We start from the raw sequence: 20,418 nt of genomic DNA on the forward strand, positions 1-20,418 counted from the left end.
GGGGAGGGAGCAGATTCGTGCTGTGGTTGGGAAGCCTCCTGTTTTCATTTCTCCTGGCGTGTTCCCGGCCCCTGGACCTAGGTGTACACACACACACACACACACACACACACACACACACACACAAGGCCTCTCTCTCTGTCTCACACACACAAAGTCAAGGGCACACGCACATCATGATTCTTTGTGTGTGTGTGTGTGTATGTATCAAGGCCACACACGTCCTGATACATATGCACACACAGAGTCAAGGCCTCACACACAAACAAATCATGATACACACACACACACACACACACACACACACACACACACACAAGGTGTGTTATCTGGTTAGGAGTGCACATCATGCCACTTATTCCCTATGAAGGTCTCTCCCAGTGTCTCTGCAGCACTTCCATTTCCTATCTGTCTGGCAAGTGAAGAAACAGGCTCTAGGATGTAAATCCAAGGGCTCTTTTAAACAGAGAATAAAGCACCAGGCACAGAACTAAAACTCAAGATGCCTGTCTGACATCCAAAAGGAAATAGAAACACTCATTGCTGAAAATAAATGTGAGATGATGGATGCACCCCCATAGGTTTCAGTAACAATGCATGACTGGAATGTTGAAATCTCTGGTTAGAGAGAGACTAGGCAGAGGGAAGGGGTGTGGCACCCGACATCAAAATCATTACCTGCTTGGTTATTGATAGTTCACATGAACAGAAGCTGGCAGGCTTAGGGGACCCTATATCAACTGAAAACTCAGTTACAAATACAGGAGGAGCAGCATATTAGACATCTATCCATTACATGCAGAAAAAAAACCCATGCCATATGATGGGGGTTTTCAGTCTGGGGCACTCATGCCAGTCTTGTTGTGGTATTGGTAAAATATCCTTGGAGTTTCTGAAAGCTATGAATACATTTCTCAGTACAAAAAAATATCAGTACTAATGTATGTTTAATTATGTATTGGACCTTATCCTGACCGATAACAATGAAGTGATCACTAAACTAAAAATTGACAGTTAGGTGCAAACAATCACAGTCTAAGTTCATTCACTGTGCGCCAACAGAATCTGGTCCTGAGCAATAACAGATGTGCTCACACAGTGCTTTAATAAGGCCTAGTCGCAAAAGGTAAAATAGTTATGAACAAAACTTAGCAGCAAAAAATATTTAAACATCAAATGTTTTTTTAAAACAAATCTGTGAAGGTAACAGTGTTGACTGAACAGACTTCTCTAATATGTTTGCTCAAGTCCTGCATGGCATGCTGATAAAAGAGAACCAAACAATCAGTGCAGCCCATATTCAGTGGATTAAAATTTGATTTTGATTTCTTTTCGAGATATCAGTTAAATACGGAATTATCTTCTAGTGAGGGTGTTCCTAGTGCATTCCCATAGAAATCTGGTTTTGGCTTAAATTCTATTCAATATCTTTATCAATGACCTGGAAGAAACTATAGAAATCAATGCTGGTAGAATTTGCAGAGAACAAAAAATGGTGGAGAAGTAACTGATGAAGGGAATAGGTCAGTTATGCGGGCTGAGCTGAATTGCTAGTCAAGGTTGGCTCACTTGAAAAGCCTAATGCAGAGTCATACATCTAGAAACCAAGAATGCAGATTGTTTATAAAAGATGGGGGACATATATATTGTAAAGCAGTGATTCTGAAAAGAGGTGATAATAATCATCTGAACATGAGATCCCAGTGTGATGCAACTAAAAGCACAAATATGATACTTGGCTGCACAAGCAAGGAAATATCAAGCAACAATAGCAGGCATGACTTTTGTATACCGCATTAGCAAGACTCTTGTTGGAATATTGTGTCCATTACTTGTGTCCACATTTGAAAGAAGAACAAATTGGAGAGGACTGATAAAACAGCTGCAGGAAAGAGAGGGATGCTGAAAAACATCCTTTATAGTGAGATAAACTACATAGGCAGGTGTTTTTAGTAAGTTAAAAGAAGGTAACAGGTGACCTGATCATGGTTTGCAAGTATCTATCCATACAGGGTACAACTGTGGTGGGCGAGGGCTCCTTAGCTGGGTAGAAAAAGCCATGACATCCAACGCTTGAAGCTGAAGCCAGGCAAATTCAGACCAGAAATGAGAGGCTAGTTAACCTTTAGAATAACTTAATGTTGTGGTGAATTCTTCATCACTTGAAGTCTGTGTGTCAAGACTTGGATATTCTGCTCTAAGATATGCAATATTTCAAAAAAGAAGTTATGGGCCTGCAATAGAAATAAGAGGCTGACTTTCTTTGGCTTGTGTTATGCAGGAAGTCTGGCTACACATGTATAAAAGGTTCTTTCTGTCCTTGAACTCATGGCATATATCATAAATTAGGACCCTGTTCTACAGCTTGTACTTGCACTGTCAGCCCACACTTATTCCAGTAGAAAGCCTGGCTTCAGAAAGGACTGAAAAATGAGATAGCCAGTAAGGATCACTTTTGTGATTAAGGTTTAAGGGGTTTGAGTTCTTGCTCTCCTTAGTCATGTAAACCAGTAGGATTAGTCATATGAGTCAAGCAAACAGGATTTGGTCTTTAGTTTATAGGGCTCCTTTGGCTTCATCCTAAACAAAGATCAGCATAGTACTGCTTTGTGGAAATGTTGTTCAGACATCTAACTAAAGATGCAGTCAAGAGATGCAAAACACTGTCTTCAACTCTCAGATAAACAAATAAGCTTTATAAACCTTACAGGAAACATTTTTTTCTTCAGTATCAGAGAAAGTATTTCTTCTTAAAAATGCGCTACAAATTAAGCAAAAGACAAGATGTGAAAATAAAGGCTTGTAGTTAAATTTTTGCTCATGAAGTTGGATTCTGTTGACTTTTCCTCAAGTTAAATTCCAGCTAGTCTCTGTAGATGGTGTAACTGCATAGAAACTGGAAGATTGGATCCAGGGTCTTTATCTGATTGGTGCCCTATTTCTACTAGGTCCTTTCTCACCAATTACATCAATTGGAGGTAAAGAGTCACTGATAGGCACCTCCTTTCAGGCAGTTGTGATTGTGTTATAACCATAGGCCCTGATCCTGCAATTTATAACACCTTGGCAAACCCTATCAACCACATGACACCCCGGTGACTTGAATAAGGCTGTACTTTGTCAAATGAAGGAATGGAGCCTTAAGAACAGTTAAGTGTGATTTTATTTACGTATGTACGTACAATACTCAATACTGCTAGATACCTAACAACATTAATAGTTCTGATAAACATCATAATAGCTCTGAAAAAACTTAGGCTTTGTTTAAAAAAGAGAGGGGGGAGTGGGAGGTTGGAGTGTTTTACTATATAAATTCTAATGTGAACAAAATGGTTTGTTTTTTTTTACTCTAAGGGAAAACAGCTTTGTTTGATTAGTATTCCAGATGTGTGTTAATAAAGACAAAGAAGAACTATGCAAACTCATAACATTATGGAATTAAGTGAAAGATTCAGAACAAAATCCTCAGTTAAAAAACAACTGAAAGGATCTCAAACATTAGCCATTAAGGACCATAAATGCTTACCTTAGTCAAGGCAGTAGTGCCATTCAACCCCAAATCATTTTTATTTCAAGTTAATACTCAGAGAAATGTAGTGTGGTATATGCTTAGTTTCCATCAGTGGCATGCAATGCTGGAAAAAAAGGTAAACCTCTGAGAGAGTTATACAATTCTGTAGGCATGAAGGATGGAGCCATTGTTTTGAGAAGACCTCATCATCAGGCTTACCCCCTGTGGTGCAAAGAGCAGCTCTCTAATAAGGCATTAAGGGGATTTGGTGGCTGAAGGGTCTCTCTCTACATCACAGACGCATCACAGTTGACTTCCTTTTTTTGTAAAAAAGGAAAGCAATGCCATAAAGGACAAAATGTATAACCAATGTCAAAGCAAAAAATAATCTGTGGAGCCCCACTGACAAAACAATGCCAACACTGGCAAATTTCCAGCTGACAAGTGTGTGTTTGCTTTTTAATTAAATCATTCCCCTCTAGCACAGTTAACCCCAACACAGCAGCATCCTGCTAATGCATGGGCACCAAGAAGCAAAACTGATGAGGAACCAAAGTCCAGCTGCCAGCCTGGCTTAATTCTCGGGGAGAATTTTCACCACTCTGTAATGGTGATGAAAAAGTATGTTCAAATTTTATAGTGATCTAGGCTGTAACACTGGAAAAACTGTTTATGTATAACTAGAATTGCATGGTGTTCTCCCAGTCTTTCATTACAATAAAGTGTGGCAGCAAGGAGGCAGAATTGCAAGAAAAATATTTTTATTGAGCATGCCTAAAAGACAGCATTACCTCTAGAGTTAAATGGGAAATAAATAGTCCTGTGGGATGAAAATTTGAGGTTATTGAAATCTGTCCCATCCCAAATCAGGATGAAACCCTCCCCTTCCTCCCCCTACCCCCCCACACACTTTTTACTACCTGGAAGTCAAATCTACTTTTAAATGGGTAGGGGAAATCTAGGGTAAACATTTTAAAAACGCCTAAGTGGCTGAAGCTCCTAAGAGACTTAGATGTCTTTGAAATTTTTATCACTAAAATCTTTTTCTCTCACAATAACAGAGGTTTAGCAAATGAGATCATAAAATACAACCAATATGGAAGAGACTAGAAAACTTGTATGCGTATGGATGTCACAGATCTAATTATTAGTAGATATTAAAGGTTCACTAGCAAGAAAAAAAACCCACAGAGCCAGAGAGGACCACTCTATCCCAATGGGGAAATCTGTAGGACACTGTATAGGAAGGAAAGAGGAAAACTGCACCTGATTCCTCTTGTGGCATTCCCCACAACATGTCCCTTCTGGATTTGCTGCATGAACAGACCTTGAAGACAATGAAGAAATCTTGAAAAGTTTTGCAAGCTGAAAATGGGTTGGGTTCAGGTCAAAACCTTTTTTTTGGTAATTCAGCTTAAATTTCAAATGACAAATTTATTTGAACTGAAAAAAAAATGCAGTTGTGCTCCATTTTGACTTTGTTTTAAAGAAAAATTCTTCATAACCTGCTCTTTATTATGCCTCAATTTAATTTAAATTAAATGGTCTTTTTGATTAAAAAAAAGTGTTGCTGTTTTCTTAACCAGTTTAGTCATATATAAGAGACCTGTGCTTGTCTAGTTGCAGCCTTGCTTCAGCTTGTATCAAAGAGCCTCTGGCAATCTACAAAAGTAGGTCTTCCCTGGGCCATTTCCATTCCTCCTCTCTCCCCTGCATCTCACTCCTCAGACTACAGCCAGAAAGGTAGAAGGATCCATCATCTTCACAGTACTCCCCCTTCCTGAATTCCCCAGGTCATATCCATAAGGCTGGGGGAATTAAGGGTAAAGTACAAACTGTGCACCTCCAGATGTACAGGGAATGTTCACAAAAGTTACTATAGGTTTATTTTGAGCATCTTGCCCTGCCCCTTGGCTGTGTAAGATGTCTTTGTGATGAGTACTAGAGGTAGCTGCTAGTTATAAAAACACCTGGGCATCCAAAAAACCCATAGATCCAAGGGAGAGGAGCAGTCTAGAAACTGGAGGAGTTAGAGAGAAGCACAGATTTCTTCATAGGCTTCAATATCTGTTCATGCAGTGAATCCAGAAGGGTCATGTTATGGGGAACGCCACAAGAGGAACCAGGAGCAGTTTGCCTCTTTCCTTCCTATACACTGTCCCACAGATTTCCCCGTTGGGATAGAGTGGTCCTCTCTGGCTCTGTGATTTTTTTTCTTGCTAGTGAACCTTTAATATCTACTAATAATTACATCTGTAACATCCATATGCATACAAGCTTTCTAGTCTATTCCATGTTGGTTTTATTTTATGGTCCTATTTGCTAAACCTGTTATTGTGAGAGGAAAAGATTTTAGTAATAAAAATTTCAAAGATACCTAAGTCTCTTAGGAGCTTCAGCCACTTAGGTGCTTTTAAATTTATCCTAGATTTCTCCTACCCCATTTAAAAGTAGATGTTACTTCCAGACAGAAAAATAAATAAATCAATCAGTGGGATTGTAGCATCAGATGTGATTTGGTGACCGGAATATAATTCCTTCCAGTTCATATTCATAATGACAATGAATCACAGCTATGCTGTGATTTTTGTCTAATTGGAAGCAATTTTTTGCCACATCTATTCATACATACATCTACTAATGAGGAGAACTTGTTATTGTATCCCAACCAACAGATTGGTAGAAAAACACATTTCAAACTGAAAGAAATAAAAAAGGGTTCAGATGCCCAAAGTAAAAACTCCCTGTATTACATCTTAAAGCAAACGCCAGCAATTAAAAATCCCAGAAGGCTGCTCTTTGATTATTGAAAACAGCCCATCTGAAGGAGAGCCACTGAAGTCTGTTAAATTATGTAAATAGGCTTCCAAGATAAAGGGACCAATTTTTGGAAGCCAGAGAGAGGGAACAGGAAGGAACTAGAAAGGGTTTTTTTTTTTGTTATTTTAATCTCCTGAGTTTTCAAAATAGGACTTTCAAAAATGACTGGACATAAAAAAAAAAAAAATGACTGGACTGCAAATACGATCTTAATCAAATGATCTCTTCTCAAAATACAGTTGGTAAATTCTATGCACTGAATGATGTGCTCACATTTCCGCTTTCTTAAATTCACTTGAATGTGACTGCATTTGCAAATGACCAGAAGAATTCCTGTGAAGCACAAGCCAGTCCAGATCCTAAGAGGAAATGACAATGTCCCTTATAAAGGGGAGGTTCAGTCTTGACCTTAGATGTGGTAATCATTAAATCCTTGTTCATGTGAGCCTGAATTATGCTAGACAAGTTTCTAATGCCATGTAGAACATTGCTTTTCTGTCAGTCTAGAATAGACAAAAATATGGGGAGAATATACATCTAAGTTTTTCCTTTCTACATTGGATAAAACTAGGGTGAACCCAGGATTGCGTTGTCACTCTCATTTCACTGAAAGTTTCAATCCTTCCTGGGTGGAAAACAACTTCTTTTTAATGTTTCTTTAAACAAGAATGGGATAAAGTTTCTGCAAGCTCTTTGGGACAGGGAAAATCCCTCCTTACCTGCATTTCAAGTTGCTAGGAACATCCATTGTACAGTAACCATTTGAATAGTACGCATTCTTCCTATAACTTTGATAAACTGCATGGCTATTTAAAACAGAAGTCTGTTTCTTATCTCACTCACACTGGTATCACTCTCTTGACATCAGGGTTGAAATCAGCTTCATGTGTACCAGTGTTCATGGGAGCAAAGATGGACCAATAAGGACCAACTTCCCTTTATTCAGTAATATAAAATTGAGAGGGCATAATTCACCTACATACAGTAAAACTCATGGGAAGGGACACAGGGAGAAGCCTTGGCAATGATTTCTTTGTGGAGATTTTCCTTACAGCACTCCACAAAGTAAGGAATCCCCCTATCATAGAACAGATCAAGCGAGCCTTGCTCCAAGTCCACCAGTTTCTTGGGATGTGTATAATTCCCAGGGATCAGTGGCCAGTGCATCTCCATTAATGCTTCAGGCCTTTGTAGCAGCTCTGGTCCACAGTGGTTCCTCCCAAACACTGGGGAGATGTTTCCGTTGTGAACACTCTAACAGGGCCCCCCCTCCAGCCACAAATGTTGTCCCTTCAAGCGCCGCTATTGCAGAGGGAAACACAACTGAGGCCCAGATGATATTAACCTTTTCTAATAAACACTTTGTTGGGGAGCGAATTATATTCACTGCTGTCTTTGGTCTTGATCTTACTCCCTGGCCTGACCTCAGCCACATGGAGCATGTTTTGCTGCTTGGAGAAAAAAGATGGATAGTGCTCTGCAGATAACTTTATCTTCTATGCAGAGTCGGGGTTAGTCATGCTCAAAGCATCTTCATTAAATATGAATCTAAGAGGAATAAACTCCTTAGGAGACAAAATAGTCTAGCCTGGGGTTAGGAGGCCTGGGATCAGGAGGCTTGGGTTCTATTCCCAGTTCTACCACTGACTGGCTCTGGATGATCTTGGGCATGTCACTTTCCTTCTTTGTGCCTCTGTTTCTCTTTCACCCAGGGACTGTTTTGTCTTATCTAAATTATAAGCTGTTTGTGGAAATCCTAGCACTCCAGGGCCTTGATCATAACTGGAATCTGCAGGTGCTATCATGCTACAAATAAATAAAAATAATAAATTCTCCCCCCCATGGACTCTCTCCTCTAGCTTCCTGCCTCTCGATCCTTTTTCTTCTTTATAACCCACAAAGAGGAGGGGAGTTCTCTCAAGCACTGACATGAAACCCCATCAATAACTAGTCATAGATCTTTTTAAAATATTTATGTGCTGTTAAATATTTAATGGCTCTTATTATGTTCCATAAAATATTATAGTGTCTCTAAAACAATGCTATTTTGCAAAATATAAAAGTATTTTATCTAATTTTCAAACAAAAAAATAAATTTAGCATTGATAAATGCATCTCAATAACTTCACTTTAAAAAAAGAAACAGGGAATTAATTTAGTTTTAAAATATGTAGAATGTCAAGAGTCCCCTGAATGTTATTTTATGTTATTTTTTTAATAGGAGACAATGGGCTGAAAAAAATACCAATGCATTCATTTGTATTCTTATTAATACAGTAGCCAATTGCCCATCAGGAACGATGCGGGGCCATGCAGGGATGGAGCCCCATAGCCTCCCCCCGCATCCAGGCCCACTCCCCCTTTACCTCCTGCTGCTTCGGGTCTGGTCCCACTCCCCACCTCTCTGCTGCAGCAGCGAGGGCAGCGGGGGAGTGGGCCCATGCCCGATGTTGGGGAGGACCAGGCCCAAGGGTGGGGAGAAGCCAGCCTGCTGCGGTGGGGTGGGCAGCGGGCCCAGGCTGACCCAGCAGCGGCGGGGGAATGGGAGGAGTGGGCTTGGAGCCGATTGCGGGGGGGAGAGGAGTGGGCCCAGGCCCGAGGCCAAGGTGGGGAGGAGGCTTGCTCCTTCCCTCCCCTAGCTGGTGCTGCATCGTGCCGTGTCGGGTTTGGCCTGCTGTTCCCCCACCACCACTGTGGTGGACCAGCTTCTCCCCTGGCTCAGACCCAGTCCCACTCCTCCCTTCCCCCCACCACTACTGCTGCCGACTGCTGCCGCTGCGGTGTGCTCACTCAACCTGCATCGGGACCACTTCTCCCCCCACCGCCGCCACGTCAGGCCCTGCAGGTGATGATGACAGAAGAGGGGAGGGGTGGGCCAAGGTTAGAGCCAGTGGCCTCGCTCCCCCCGTGAAGTCCTGACCCCAGGCCTCCCACCACAACGCCACTACTGTCACCTGGAAGGAGTAAGGGCAGGGGGCAAGGCCAGCTCTGGTGGCCTCGCCCCCTCCCCACTCCATCATTGCCACCTGCAGGGAGCAGGGCAGGAGGGGCGAGGCCAGTGCTGCTGGGCACCCCCCACCCCATTCCATCTGCTCCATTGCTCCTGCCTCCAGGGAGCGAGGCAGGCCAAATGCACTGGCCTCACCCCCCCCCACTCCATCCCCTGTGTCCCTACCATCGTGGCAGGGCTCCACTGATGCCATCTCCTGTTCAAACACTTGTTCGCACTCCGATTGGCTGTTTTTCAGCCAATCAGAGTGCGGATAAAGCGTTACGGACGGACAGACAGACATAGGCTTTTACCATATTAGAATATTCCTGGGTTCAAGGTGCTAGCCTAGGACTCAAAAGAGATGGGTTCAATTCCCTACCCCATCACACATTTCTTGTATGATCTTGGGTTATTTAATCTATATTGTGTCTTTATGTTCCTTTCTATATAATGGGAATGATATCACTGCTCTAAGAGGGGTGTTGTGAAGATCATCAATGAAAATGAGGTATATAGATACACCAGAGATGAGGGTTATAGAAGTACCTTAGTTATATAACCATCTTAAACTTGGTTCTTTGGGGAAAAGTACTGCCTAGACATGTGATGGAGCTCTGATCTAGTTAGGGCTGTAGGTATAACTGGAATTTGAATAACAACAAACTACACTGATAATCAGTGTTAAGTCATAACACTTAACAGTTGTTTTCTGGAATTTTTCATCCAGGTATTTCAAAGCACTGTTCAAATGCTGGCCTCACAAGCCCATCTGGTATTACAGCCAGTCTAAAGAAAATGGTGGGACAAAAAACTGTATGGTTGAAAGTGCAGTAGCAGAACTAGGAACAGAATCTCAGAGTCTTGGCTTTCAGTCTCCTGCTGTAACCACACTCTTTATACTTTTAGTTTTACAATATGCTCCTCTTAGGATGCTATAGGGTATGGCCTTTCAAAGATTAAGCAGAAGTTTCTGATTTAATAGCACTGTCTGCGCTGGAATAAGGACCAAGAGTGTGGACACACAACATATCTACTATGGAGTAAATTGACTTTAGTCAGTAGCAAAAGTGTGGTAGATACACAATGCACAGGCTTAGACTAGTGTAAGTCACTTAACTCTACAGTAGAGTTGCTCTTCAGGGATTGATAAGTAACTATACAATAGTAGAAGCTACACCGGTATAGTGATGGTGTATCTGCTCCCCTAGTTAATTGCCTTCCCAGGTAACCCTGTGCTTAGTGAAAACCGCATCTTCTGCCACTTAGTGGCCAGGTACTGTAATAGCTTTTATTATAGGTAGGTAGTTTGGGAAAGGTGTTAAAAGTAAAAATTCTGCATCCCAGATTTTGCTCCCTTTGGGCGCATCTACCTATACAATTAACGAGCATGAATAAACTCCAGAGTTTATTGCTCTGGAGTGTATTGCTCCCAGGCGCAATTAGTTCTGGAGTTTATTCATGCACAGAATATTGAGCCGGGTTGCAGCAGCTCCAGCTGGCAGGGGACCCAAGGGGTCAGCCTGGCAGCCCAGGGCTGCTCCCCCCACAGCTCGTGTTGTGTAGGGGCTAACTGGGGCACAAGGGTGCTTTAGTGTGGGGCTAGGTGGCAGGGAGCCCCCACATTAAAACACTGTTAACCCCCAGCCACCTGGGGCAGTGTCTACATGTGCGCTGCTGTGGAGTTTTTTACTCTGCAGCAGGATAGTACTTGTATTTACCTGCTTTGGAATAAATTAGTTTACTACAGCCTAATAGGGGCGCATGTGTAGACACACAATGTTTACTGCGCACCTAATTAGTCAACTGTGCTGTAAACTTCTCATGTAGACACACAATATTATTGCACGATATGGTAACTGTATTGCATGTTCACACCATGCTGCTGCTTACTGCCAGTGGGAGACACTGGCTTGTTGGTATGGAACAAGTAAACCGTTAGCCATGACTAGGCAATTGAAACAATTCACACTAGCTATGGAAAACTGGAAGGTATTAGAAGGAGGCAAATCAGCATGGGGTTGAGATACGCTGGAACGCTGATGGGCTTTGTTAAGTAGAACATCAGACTCCATCAGTGGCAATCAGTCTTCCAACCCTGTGGGCCAAATGGGTGGCACAGAGTTGGTCTGTGAGCCAGATCCCATGTGGAGTCAGTCTGTGAGTGGAATTCAGTGTACCAAGCCAACCCTGCATGTTTGGATCCAGCCTGTGCTGATCTGAAGGGCCACATTATCTGGCCCTTGGGGCTCAACAGGGGTCCAGAAATTTGACAACAGGAGAAGAGCAATTAGCACTTGCACCACTCCCTACCAACACATTTCCAGACCAGTAGGAAGCCCTGCAGGCCAGATGACATGGTTCCATAGGCCAGATCTGGCTTGCAGGACAGGAGTTGAGTGCCCCTGAATTACATGAATGTCATGGTTTGTTTTGGATTTATAATCTGTGACTATAAATGCCACTGCAATATCAAAGGCAACAGTTCATTCAGGACCTGATTTTCAGATATGCTAAGTATCTAAAATTCTAGTAAAAATTGACAGGAGCTACACATGCTCAGCACTTCTGTAAATCAGGTCCAAGGCAGAATTACTGTCCTCTCTAAGCAGCCATGTTGTTAAAGTATCATTGGTTTAAATCAGCTCACACAGATGCATCTTTTTCAGTTGTCTGGGTGGTATTCAGAGTTTCCTCTTCCCAGTACAGGCTGGTCTGGTATGATAGGACTAAGCACATGAATGAATGCGGTTTTATCTTTTGGTCACTATGACAGAACAATTCATGGTGGAGGACACCACCAATTTTGTCAGCGGAGGATGCAGGGTGTTCATCAGTGCAGACATTCTAGCTAAGGGGTTTACCTCTAGGTGGGATCAAATGAGAGAGACAGACAGCTTTCTGTTCTGATGGATAGGAAAACAGAGGAGCTTCCTCTTGCACACCAGCAGTATTCCTCCTTCCCTGGGAGAGTAAGGAAGAAATTGCTCAGCATCTGAATCATAGCAATTTACACTTCAGAATGAAATTCAGCATCCCCTAATGGATCTTAAGATATCCCTAAGGACAGCACATTTTACAACGACTTATCATCAGGGGAAATGCATAAGACAATTCAGCTTTGTTTCCAAGATCTTGCAGCTGGGTCAGTGATTCTTAAAGGAATACCTTTGCCTCCAGCTCCCTTCATCTGTGCAAAGATGTTATCAACATCATCTTTGCAGAAAAGATGGTGTTGGTAATAGATTTTTGAAGAAAGCTGGTGTTTGCTGAACTTTATATCAGAAAAGACATTGTTATGCAGGTCTCCATTACATTACCATAGTGACTTTTTTCTAGTTTCATAGCTGAGGCAGTTTATAGCAGATGAAGGAAAGGGAAGGTGGTGTGTCTGAGTGGGAGTCATGAGATGTGAGTTTTGTTCCCATTTCAGCCACTGATCTACTGTGTGACCTTGGGCAGGTAACTTGAATTGACTTTCCTCTACCATCTTTTGCCTTTCTTGTCTCTTTACATAGTAAGGTCTTCAGGGCAGGGACAATTCTGTCTGCACAGTGCCTAGATCAGTGAGGTTTCTCTCTCGATTGGAACGTCTAATCATGTTTCTATAATACAAAGAATAGCAATATGGAATATGTTATATTATGGCGCGGCAAACTGGCAAGTATTAGATATTTTGGACTTTCCTTATGTGAGTAGTCCCTTGTGTTCCAGTAGGACTGGTAACGTAAGTTTGAGGAACTGAGTATGGCCTTATTGAATCAGAGAGCAAAGTGTTTTCTTGCATTGGGATGAAGTACCAACAAACACATCCACTGGTAGTAACAGAACTATATGAGGTATATAAGAACTTTAGGAGGAACTTTTCAAGGACTGGTAGTAACAGAACTATAGGAGTCTGTTAATGTGAACAACAGATCTAACTTTCCTTCCAGTATTAGAGCTTAAAAACATTATTCCTTTCTTTTACCTTTCTCTCCTAGCCAAAGTAATCCAGGCTGAAATCTTTTTGGCACACATTACTATCTTGGTCACACATTCTCCCCTGTGCTGCAGCCACTTTATAGTGATGATGCAAAGCAGTCCTGAAGCTGGCATAGCTGGCCACAGGAGGATCACTCTAGCATACTGAATTGATACAGCTGCTCTTCTGTCAACCCCTACCTTGAAGGTAACACGACGAGGGTTTCCCTATATCCCTATTAATGGCCTATTAAGCTACTCTCAGGCACTGGCTTGACACACAGCCAACCTGAGATCAGGAAAGCACAAAGGTGGATTCAGAGAACCTTTCTACACAAGTTGCCTCCCCCACAAGTTGCACAGCATGATCATTACCCATAGTCAAGCATCTGAAACCAGAAATCCCTATTGCTTTTCGTATAATTGTGATCAAACTGCATATCTGCCTAAAGGAATAATATTATACATGCCAGAATCCACAAAGTACTCTTCTTTGATGCAATAGAATGGCTTGAGAATAAAAACAAATATAATGCTTCTGCAGGGGAATTAGACCAGAATAAGACAACTGATGCTATTTAAAAAAATCTCAGCGGTACAGTTTGCAAGCCTGAGATTGGCTGAAATATGAACTGGGACCTCTTTTGAGACAGACAGCCAGCATTCTAGCCGACTTCAGTCATGAGATCTGACTTTTTATGGAAATCAAAACAAACTATTCCACAGGTAGGAAAAAGGAAATGCTAATAGTGAACATTTTATTTTCTTCTTAAGAATTTACAGGTTTTTCTCACTTTATGCTATACATGCGTTCCTGGAAAATGGTGCATAACTAGAATGTGCATAAAGGGAACCCACTTTACAATGTAACAAATAGGGATATGTTCCAAGACCTCTACTGTACTGATCCCCCAGACCCATTTCTACCACTTTTACAAGACAATTTTGGTGCTCACCAACAGCAGGCAGTGAACACAAGCATAGGGCACTATAATAATGGGGATGGCAGCTACAGAAACACGTGTTGAAGACAATGAGCAAGGAGTACAGATCCACACAGGAGACTATATTTTGGTGCGCATCACTCCTACAATGCACTGCACAAAGCAGCTGACTGTGGGCTTCCACCACACTGATCACATTGGAGTGAATTTACCTCACATATAACAAATTTTTGGTATAAAAAGGGTCATTGCATTAGAGCGAATTTGCACATACAGAACCCACATAAAGTGAGGGAAACCTGCATGTTTTAAATGCCGTTTAAAAGGGAGCAGTTGCATATGGTTGGAGCATGTTATTCCTTATTTGCCAAACAACTTATTTTTGTTGCTAAATATTTAGTCTTATTTAAGCTGAAATGTAGCTACATCAACCAGATGCTGGGTCAGACACTTGGTATAAATTGATGTACTCTACTGAAGTTAATGCAGGTGCATTGATTTATACCATCTGAAGAGCTTTTGCTCCATATAAAGAGTAATGTTTCAACCAACAATACCCAGCATTAATACCCAAATGATGCACCCTGGATTTGTTTTCAAGTTATGTTGATGTCATTGCGTCATTCGGTAGGTTGGTTTGTTTTTTGATGTCAGAGTATTTCTAACGTCCATTGCTAATGAAATCATTTATACTTGGCTATAAAGGTCACCCCAGGAATACACAGGTATTTCCCTCCAAAATCTCCTCAGAAATCAGACAAAAAGAGCAATAATCATGGTGAACAGGGAAGGAATGGATGGAATTTCTGTCATCCAGTTTGTCAAAAACGTGTGGTGTAAGTATGAAAATGAGATCAGTTCTGCTCTGAGTGACACTTTTTTTTACTGATTGAAAATGGTGATCCCAGTATGATCTCCTGCTCAAAATCTGCTTATTGATAGCATTCTGGCCCACTGTAGCTTGGGTGATTTTTGCTGTCACAGTTTGCATTAAAACAAATTTCAGTTCTTTTCCGGCTATTCAAAGCTGCTCTTTTACACTGAATGCTGAAAATCTCTTGCCTGTATTTATTTTTCAAGACACCAGTAGGCTAGCTCCAGTAGGTCTCTGACAATAGCTCAGACTAGAAGCTTCTCAGGAGAACGTAGTTTCTCCTTTGCCCTCTGTAATGAGCAGTACTATATCATGGATGCGTATTACTTACTGACTCCATCACATGTTCAGCTAATGTACCAAGCAATGACAAACAATAGGCCTTGTCCTTTTCCCTCTCACTAGACTGACTGTAGATGCTAATCTTAGATATAGGTGCCTAATCTTTTTTTGAAAGTTACTAAGCAATTCACTTCAGTTATATCCTGTGACAGTGAGTTCCACAGATTATATACATTGTGTAGAAAAGGTCATTTAAACCTGATTTATCCATTCCTTTTCAGTGGTTGCTTTTATCAGTTTAGCTAATCTCCTAGGCATAAATAATCACTAGGTTTTCAGTCTCTCCTTATGACATCTGTAGTGAGGACTCTGAGGAATCTAGTAAAACTATCTTTTATCAAAGACAAAATGGAGAATAGGAACATTACACCCCTCACAGGACTGAACTATTCATATTTAGAGCTAAATCTAGTAAGGGCTGAGTGATCCCACAACTACTGCCACAATTGCTGGAAATCAAGGACATTTCACACCTTGCAGAATCAAAGCCTGAATTTCTCATTGATGTCAGATTGAATGGTCTGAACAATTAAATTGAACTGTATCTTCAAATAGCTTATGATAGCATCTGCAACATACTGATCACCTTCCAGACAGGAAAGGTTTTGTCCCTATCTTGAAGAGGTACATTGAAAGCTTCTGCATGAGGTGCATTTGAGTCATTTTGCAATTTCTTGTCCTCTCAAATAATTTCTAGTCTGGTGGGGACTGTTGTGCCCTTCCAGGATTTTCCAAGCTGGAAAAGCACCACACATTGTCCAGTTGTTATGCATTATGACCATCTGTTAGAGCATTCCTCGGATAACAGGTTGCATCCTTCCTCAGGTGTCTCTATCTTCTCTGCTTCCTTCCTGATGAGAGGAAATAAATGCAGGATGCCCAGGTAATCTCCATCTTGATCTCTTCAGATAAGCTGTATTTCCAGGAGTCAATTTCTAAAAGTCATTAATTAGCTTTAGTCCTGCACTAGCAAAATTGAACTATGGTATTCCCCTGCTTCTTTCCCTGACCAGTGATCTTGATATGCATCCAAATACTGTTGCAGGTGCTTTGTCACTTATGCTATGAATACCCACTCAATCCTAAACTGTAATTAGCATTTTATATCATTCTTCTAGCAGGAAGCCAGCAGTATGGCAATAGCATGAATCTTATGAATCACCTCAAGGATGACTTTCTTAGATGGGATTGACCAGGACCTCTTATGTGATGTCTGGGTGGATGGATGGTGAAAATTCATCAGTAGGAAATTCAGATGGCATTTCCTTGGAACAATTTCATATTCTCATTTTCAAGTTTCTGATGTGTATTTTAAGATGCTCATCATATGTTTCTCTTTTTGTTCCATGAAAATAAACTGTACTGCAATAATTTCAAGTCCTGCAACATGAGAGCCCTTTTAGGTATTTTACTCTGTAATGGAAAAAAAATATAACAAAGCAATTAGCTCGGAGATGGAAATGTTAAGTACTATGGTTGCTTACAGAATATTCCTGTGAATCAGTGTGCCCTTTGGAAAGGTGAATGAGATACTCAAAGAGCCTGATCCTGTTGAACTCAGGGCAAGATTTCACACGAATGTCAGTGGAAGGATGAATGATGAGCATGCTCAGTCAACCCTGTAATTTACTTATCAGGCGTTAGGCTAAGGGCAAAAAGATGTTTCTTGAGTTTTCCAGGCAGAGACTTGGTTAGCCGGTCCCTGCATTACAGGGGGAAGGAATGACAGGCAACTGTGAGTGACCAGGCTAGTTGTAATATTATTCAGTAAGAGGTTGCAAGTGTTATAAATCACTTCAGTAGAAGTCATTAGACTTGTGATGTTTCCCAGACCCTCATGACTGTAGCATTAAAGCTTTTCATCACAGCTACTTGTATCAGTTTAACATATAGGCCAAATATTTGTTCAGATTCTTCTCTAGTTGTACTCTTCCCCTTTTCAAGGAATGTAGAGGTTCACATCGTCATATGCAGAAATCCCAGGAGCAAAAATAATGGTTTTGTTTGCTACTGATCTGAGACAAAAACAGGGAGCAGGGATAGGAGCACATACAGGATATGTGTAGCCATCCTTCAGGATTAGGAAAGAACTCAATGACTCTGTTGCTTGGACTTATACACATTACCTACATTTTGGCAAAATTAAATTTTGGGCAAAAAGCTATCACAGAGAGGGGAGCTGAGACACTGCCCAGAGCATCTTTTGCTGCCATATTTTTGCTGACCAGAACTGGTTTCTTTGGGGGTAGAGGGCATGAAGCATGGAGAATGTCAGCTTGGGAGAGGTGAGACTGCACATGCACAACAAGAGTAGTGCCTGTTTGCCATCATGAACAAGTCAGCAGAAGGGAGGGTTCAGGAATTAGAGCACTAGAATCAAGCCTTAGTTCAATTCTAAACTTTGCTACAGACTTTTAATCTGACCCAGGACAAGTCACTTTAGTTTTGGGACTAGGTGCTCAATATTGCAGCAATGGATCTTGATCAGCATCTTAGATATCATTGGTGCCTTCTACCACTCTCTTAGTTACCACCTAGAAATGAAGGGATTTGCTTGCACAGCTGAGCTAGGACTCCTTATATTCTCTTCCTTTTTCCTTATACCAGCACAGGAGTGAGCACAACCACACACAGTATGGTGATACTTCTCTGCCAAGAAAGCTAACGGCATACTGGGCTGCATTGGTAGGAGTGTTACCAGCAGGACAAGGGAAGTAATTATTCCCCTCTATTTGGTACTGGTGAGGTCACATCTGGAGTACTTTATTCAGTTTTGGGTCCCCCACTACAGAAAAAATGTGGACAAATTGGAGAGAGTCCAGTGGAGGGCAACAAAAATGGTGAGGGGGCTGGGGGACATGATTTATGAGGAGAGGCTGAGAGAGCTGGGCTTATTTAGTCTAGATAAAAGATTAAGAGGGGATTTAATAGCAGTCTTCAACTACCTAAAGCGGGGTTTAAAAGAGGATGGAGCTAGACTGTTCTCAGTGGTGACAGATGACAGAACAAGGAGCAGTGGTCTCCAGTTGCAGCAAGGGAAGTTTAGGTTAGATATTAGGAAGAATTTTCTTACCAGAAGGTAGTAAAACACTGGAACAGGTTACCCAGAGAGGTTGTGGAATCTCCATCCTTGGAGGGTTTTAAGATCTGGCTAGACAAAGCTTTGACTGGGATGATCTAGTTCAGGATGGTCCTGCTTTGAGCAGGGGGTTGGGACTAAATGACCTCCAGAGGTCCCTTCCAAGCCTAATTTTCTATGATTCTATGATATATCATGGTACTTCATCTTTATTTTCCAGGCCTTTCCTTCCCACAGTGCACAGCTTTGATCATTTTGTATCATATCACATGCACATAACTCCAACGGAGATGCTGTTCACAGTAACCTCCCCTAAATCTCCTATGAAGCCCAAACACTGATGGAGAACCTGAATTAGGTCATAGGCTAATAACTGCTTTATGACGAACTTGCTACTTTGCACATCTGAAGAGAAGGGATGGGACAGGTAAGACTGCTAAGGCCATACAGCTCAGGTGGCCTCCGTGAACCACAGGGATCCTATCTAGCATGCTGAGATGCTAGTGTAATAGTTTCTGTTCTGTGCACTGGAGACTGAAAACTGACCCGTGCTACCTCAGAGGTCCACAGGGATTAACTAGGGGAGCAGGATGTTTCTCAGCATACGCTACTATGAGCCTGGCTGTTTCACATCCCAGGTTTTCTCTTACTCATCATATGCATTCTCTGTTAGCCTGTCCATCTTTTTGAGTCTGACTTCTACACCTCTAAGGCCTGGCAGAGAAGTCTGTGGAGAAAGGAAATGTCTTTACTGTAGCAGCAGAGTACTTAGTCTCATCACTGAGGCTGTCTACCTACAACATACAACTCTCCTGATAGGTCAGGTTCATACCATGTCAATAGGTAAGAATGGAGACCCAACCAGATTCCATGTATCAGCATCACTGTACTCATGAAAGGATATCATAACTACATCTCTGATTTAATGTTTTGAGTTTATGTCACTCAATTCAGTTGTTAAATTAATAACTGCTGGCTCTTTGCCCAGTTTAGGTGCATAGTAAGGAAGCAGCCTCTCTCTCTGAAAGTGCTGTAAGCTAAATAATGGAATAAAACATGCTTATTAGGGCTGTGCGAAATGGCACCATTCCATTTTGACTTGTATTTTGACATTTCGACAGAACAGCATTTTGTTTTGAATTTCATTTTGATTCGAAACTGCTGTTCTGTTTCGTTTCGTCAAAACAGTTTTGCCGTTTTCACGTTTCACCCATAGGCTATAATGGGGAAGCTCGAAACAGCCTATAACTCTGTCATTTCTGGCCTGATTTGGATGAAACTTGCAGGAATGTTAGCCCCTTCTTAGGTCATAAAGTCTGCCATGTTTCAAGGAAATAGGTGCAGGGGTTTCAGGGAAACTGCACCTCGGAGTCTTAAAAGCAAAAAACTCATGTCATGTGTATGTGTTAAGCCACAGTGGGTTCAAAACTGCAGTCATGCTAGCCCCTGCTGAGGCCACAAAGCCTGCCAAGTTTCAAGGAGATAGGTGCAGGGGTTTGGGGAAAACTGCACCTCAAGCTGTGGACAAGCAAAACTCGTGGCATGGGTGACACTGTGTATTAAGGTGCAGCAGGGTGAAAGCTGCAGGCATGCTAGCCTCTGCTGAGGCCACAAAGCCTGCCAGCTGCCAAGGAGATAGGTGCAGCAGGGGCTTCTTGGGGCCTGCACCTTTAGCTGCTGACAGGCAACACTCATGACATGGGTGGGTGACACTGTGTGTGTTAAGGTGCACCCTCACTCAGCGGACACCAAGGCAGAAAGCAGGGCAGTTCAAACAATGCTGCCTTCTTTGCAGTTTTTCCATCCCTCCCCCAGAGCACTGGGATTAGAAGGGACCTCAGGGAAGGATGACAGTCACTGGCCAGCTACTGGCCAGCTGATAATGAGAGCACTCCT

The 20,418-nt window shown here is 41.9% G+C and overlaps 1 protein-coding gene across 1 annotated transcript in view; it reads left to right on the plus strand.

The window, feature by feature from the left end:
- NMNAT2 (nicotinamide nucleotide adenylyltransferase 2) overlaps nucleotides 1–20,418 on the plus strand; it is a 98,884-nt gene that overhangs the window by 391 nt on the left and 78,075 nt on the right. The window lies entirely within an intron of this gene.

The sequence above is a fragment of the Alligator sinensis genome, unplaced genomic scaffold (assembly GCF_000455745.1).
Source record: "Alligator sinensis unplaced genomic scaffold, ASM45574v1 scaffold471_2, whole genome shotgun sequence".
In the NCBI taxonomy this organism is placed as follows: Eukaryota; Metazoa; Chordata; order Crocodylia; family Alligatoridae; genus Alligator; species Alligator sinensis.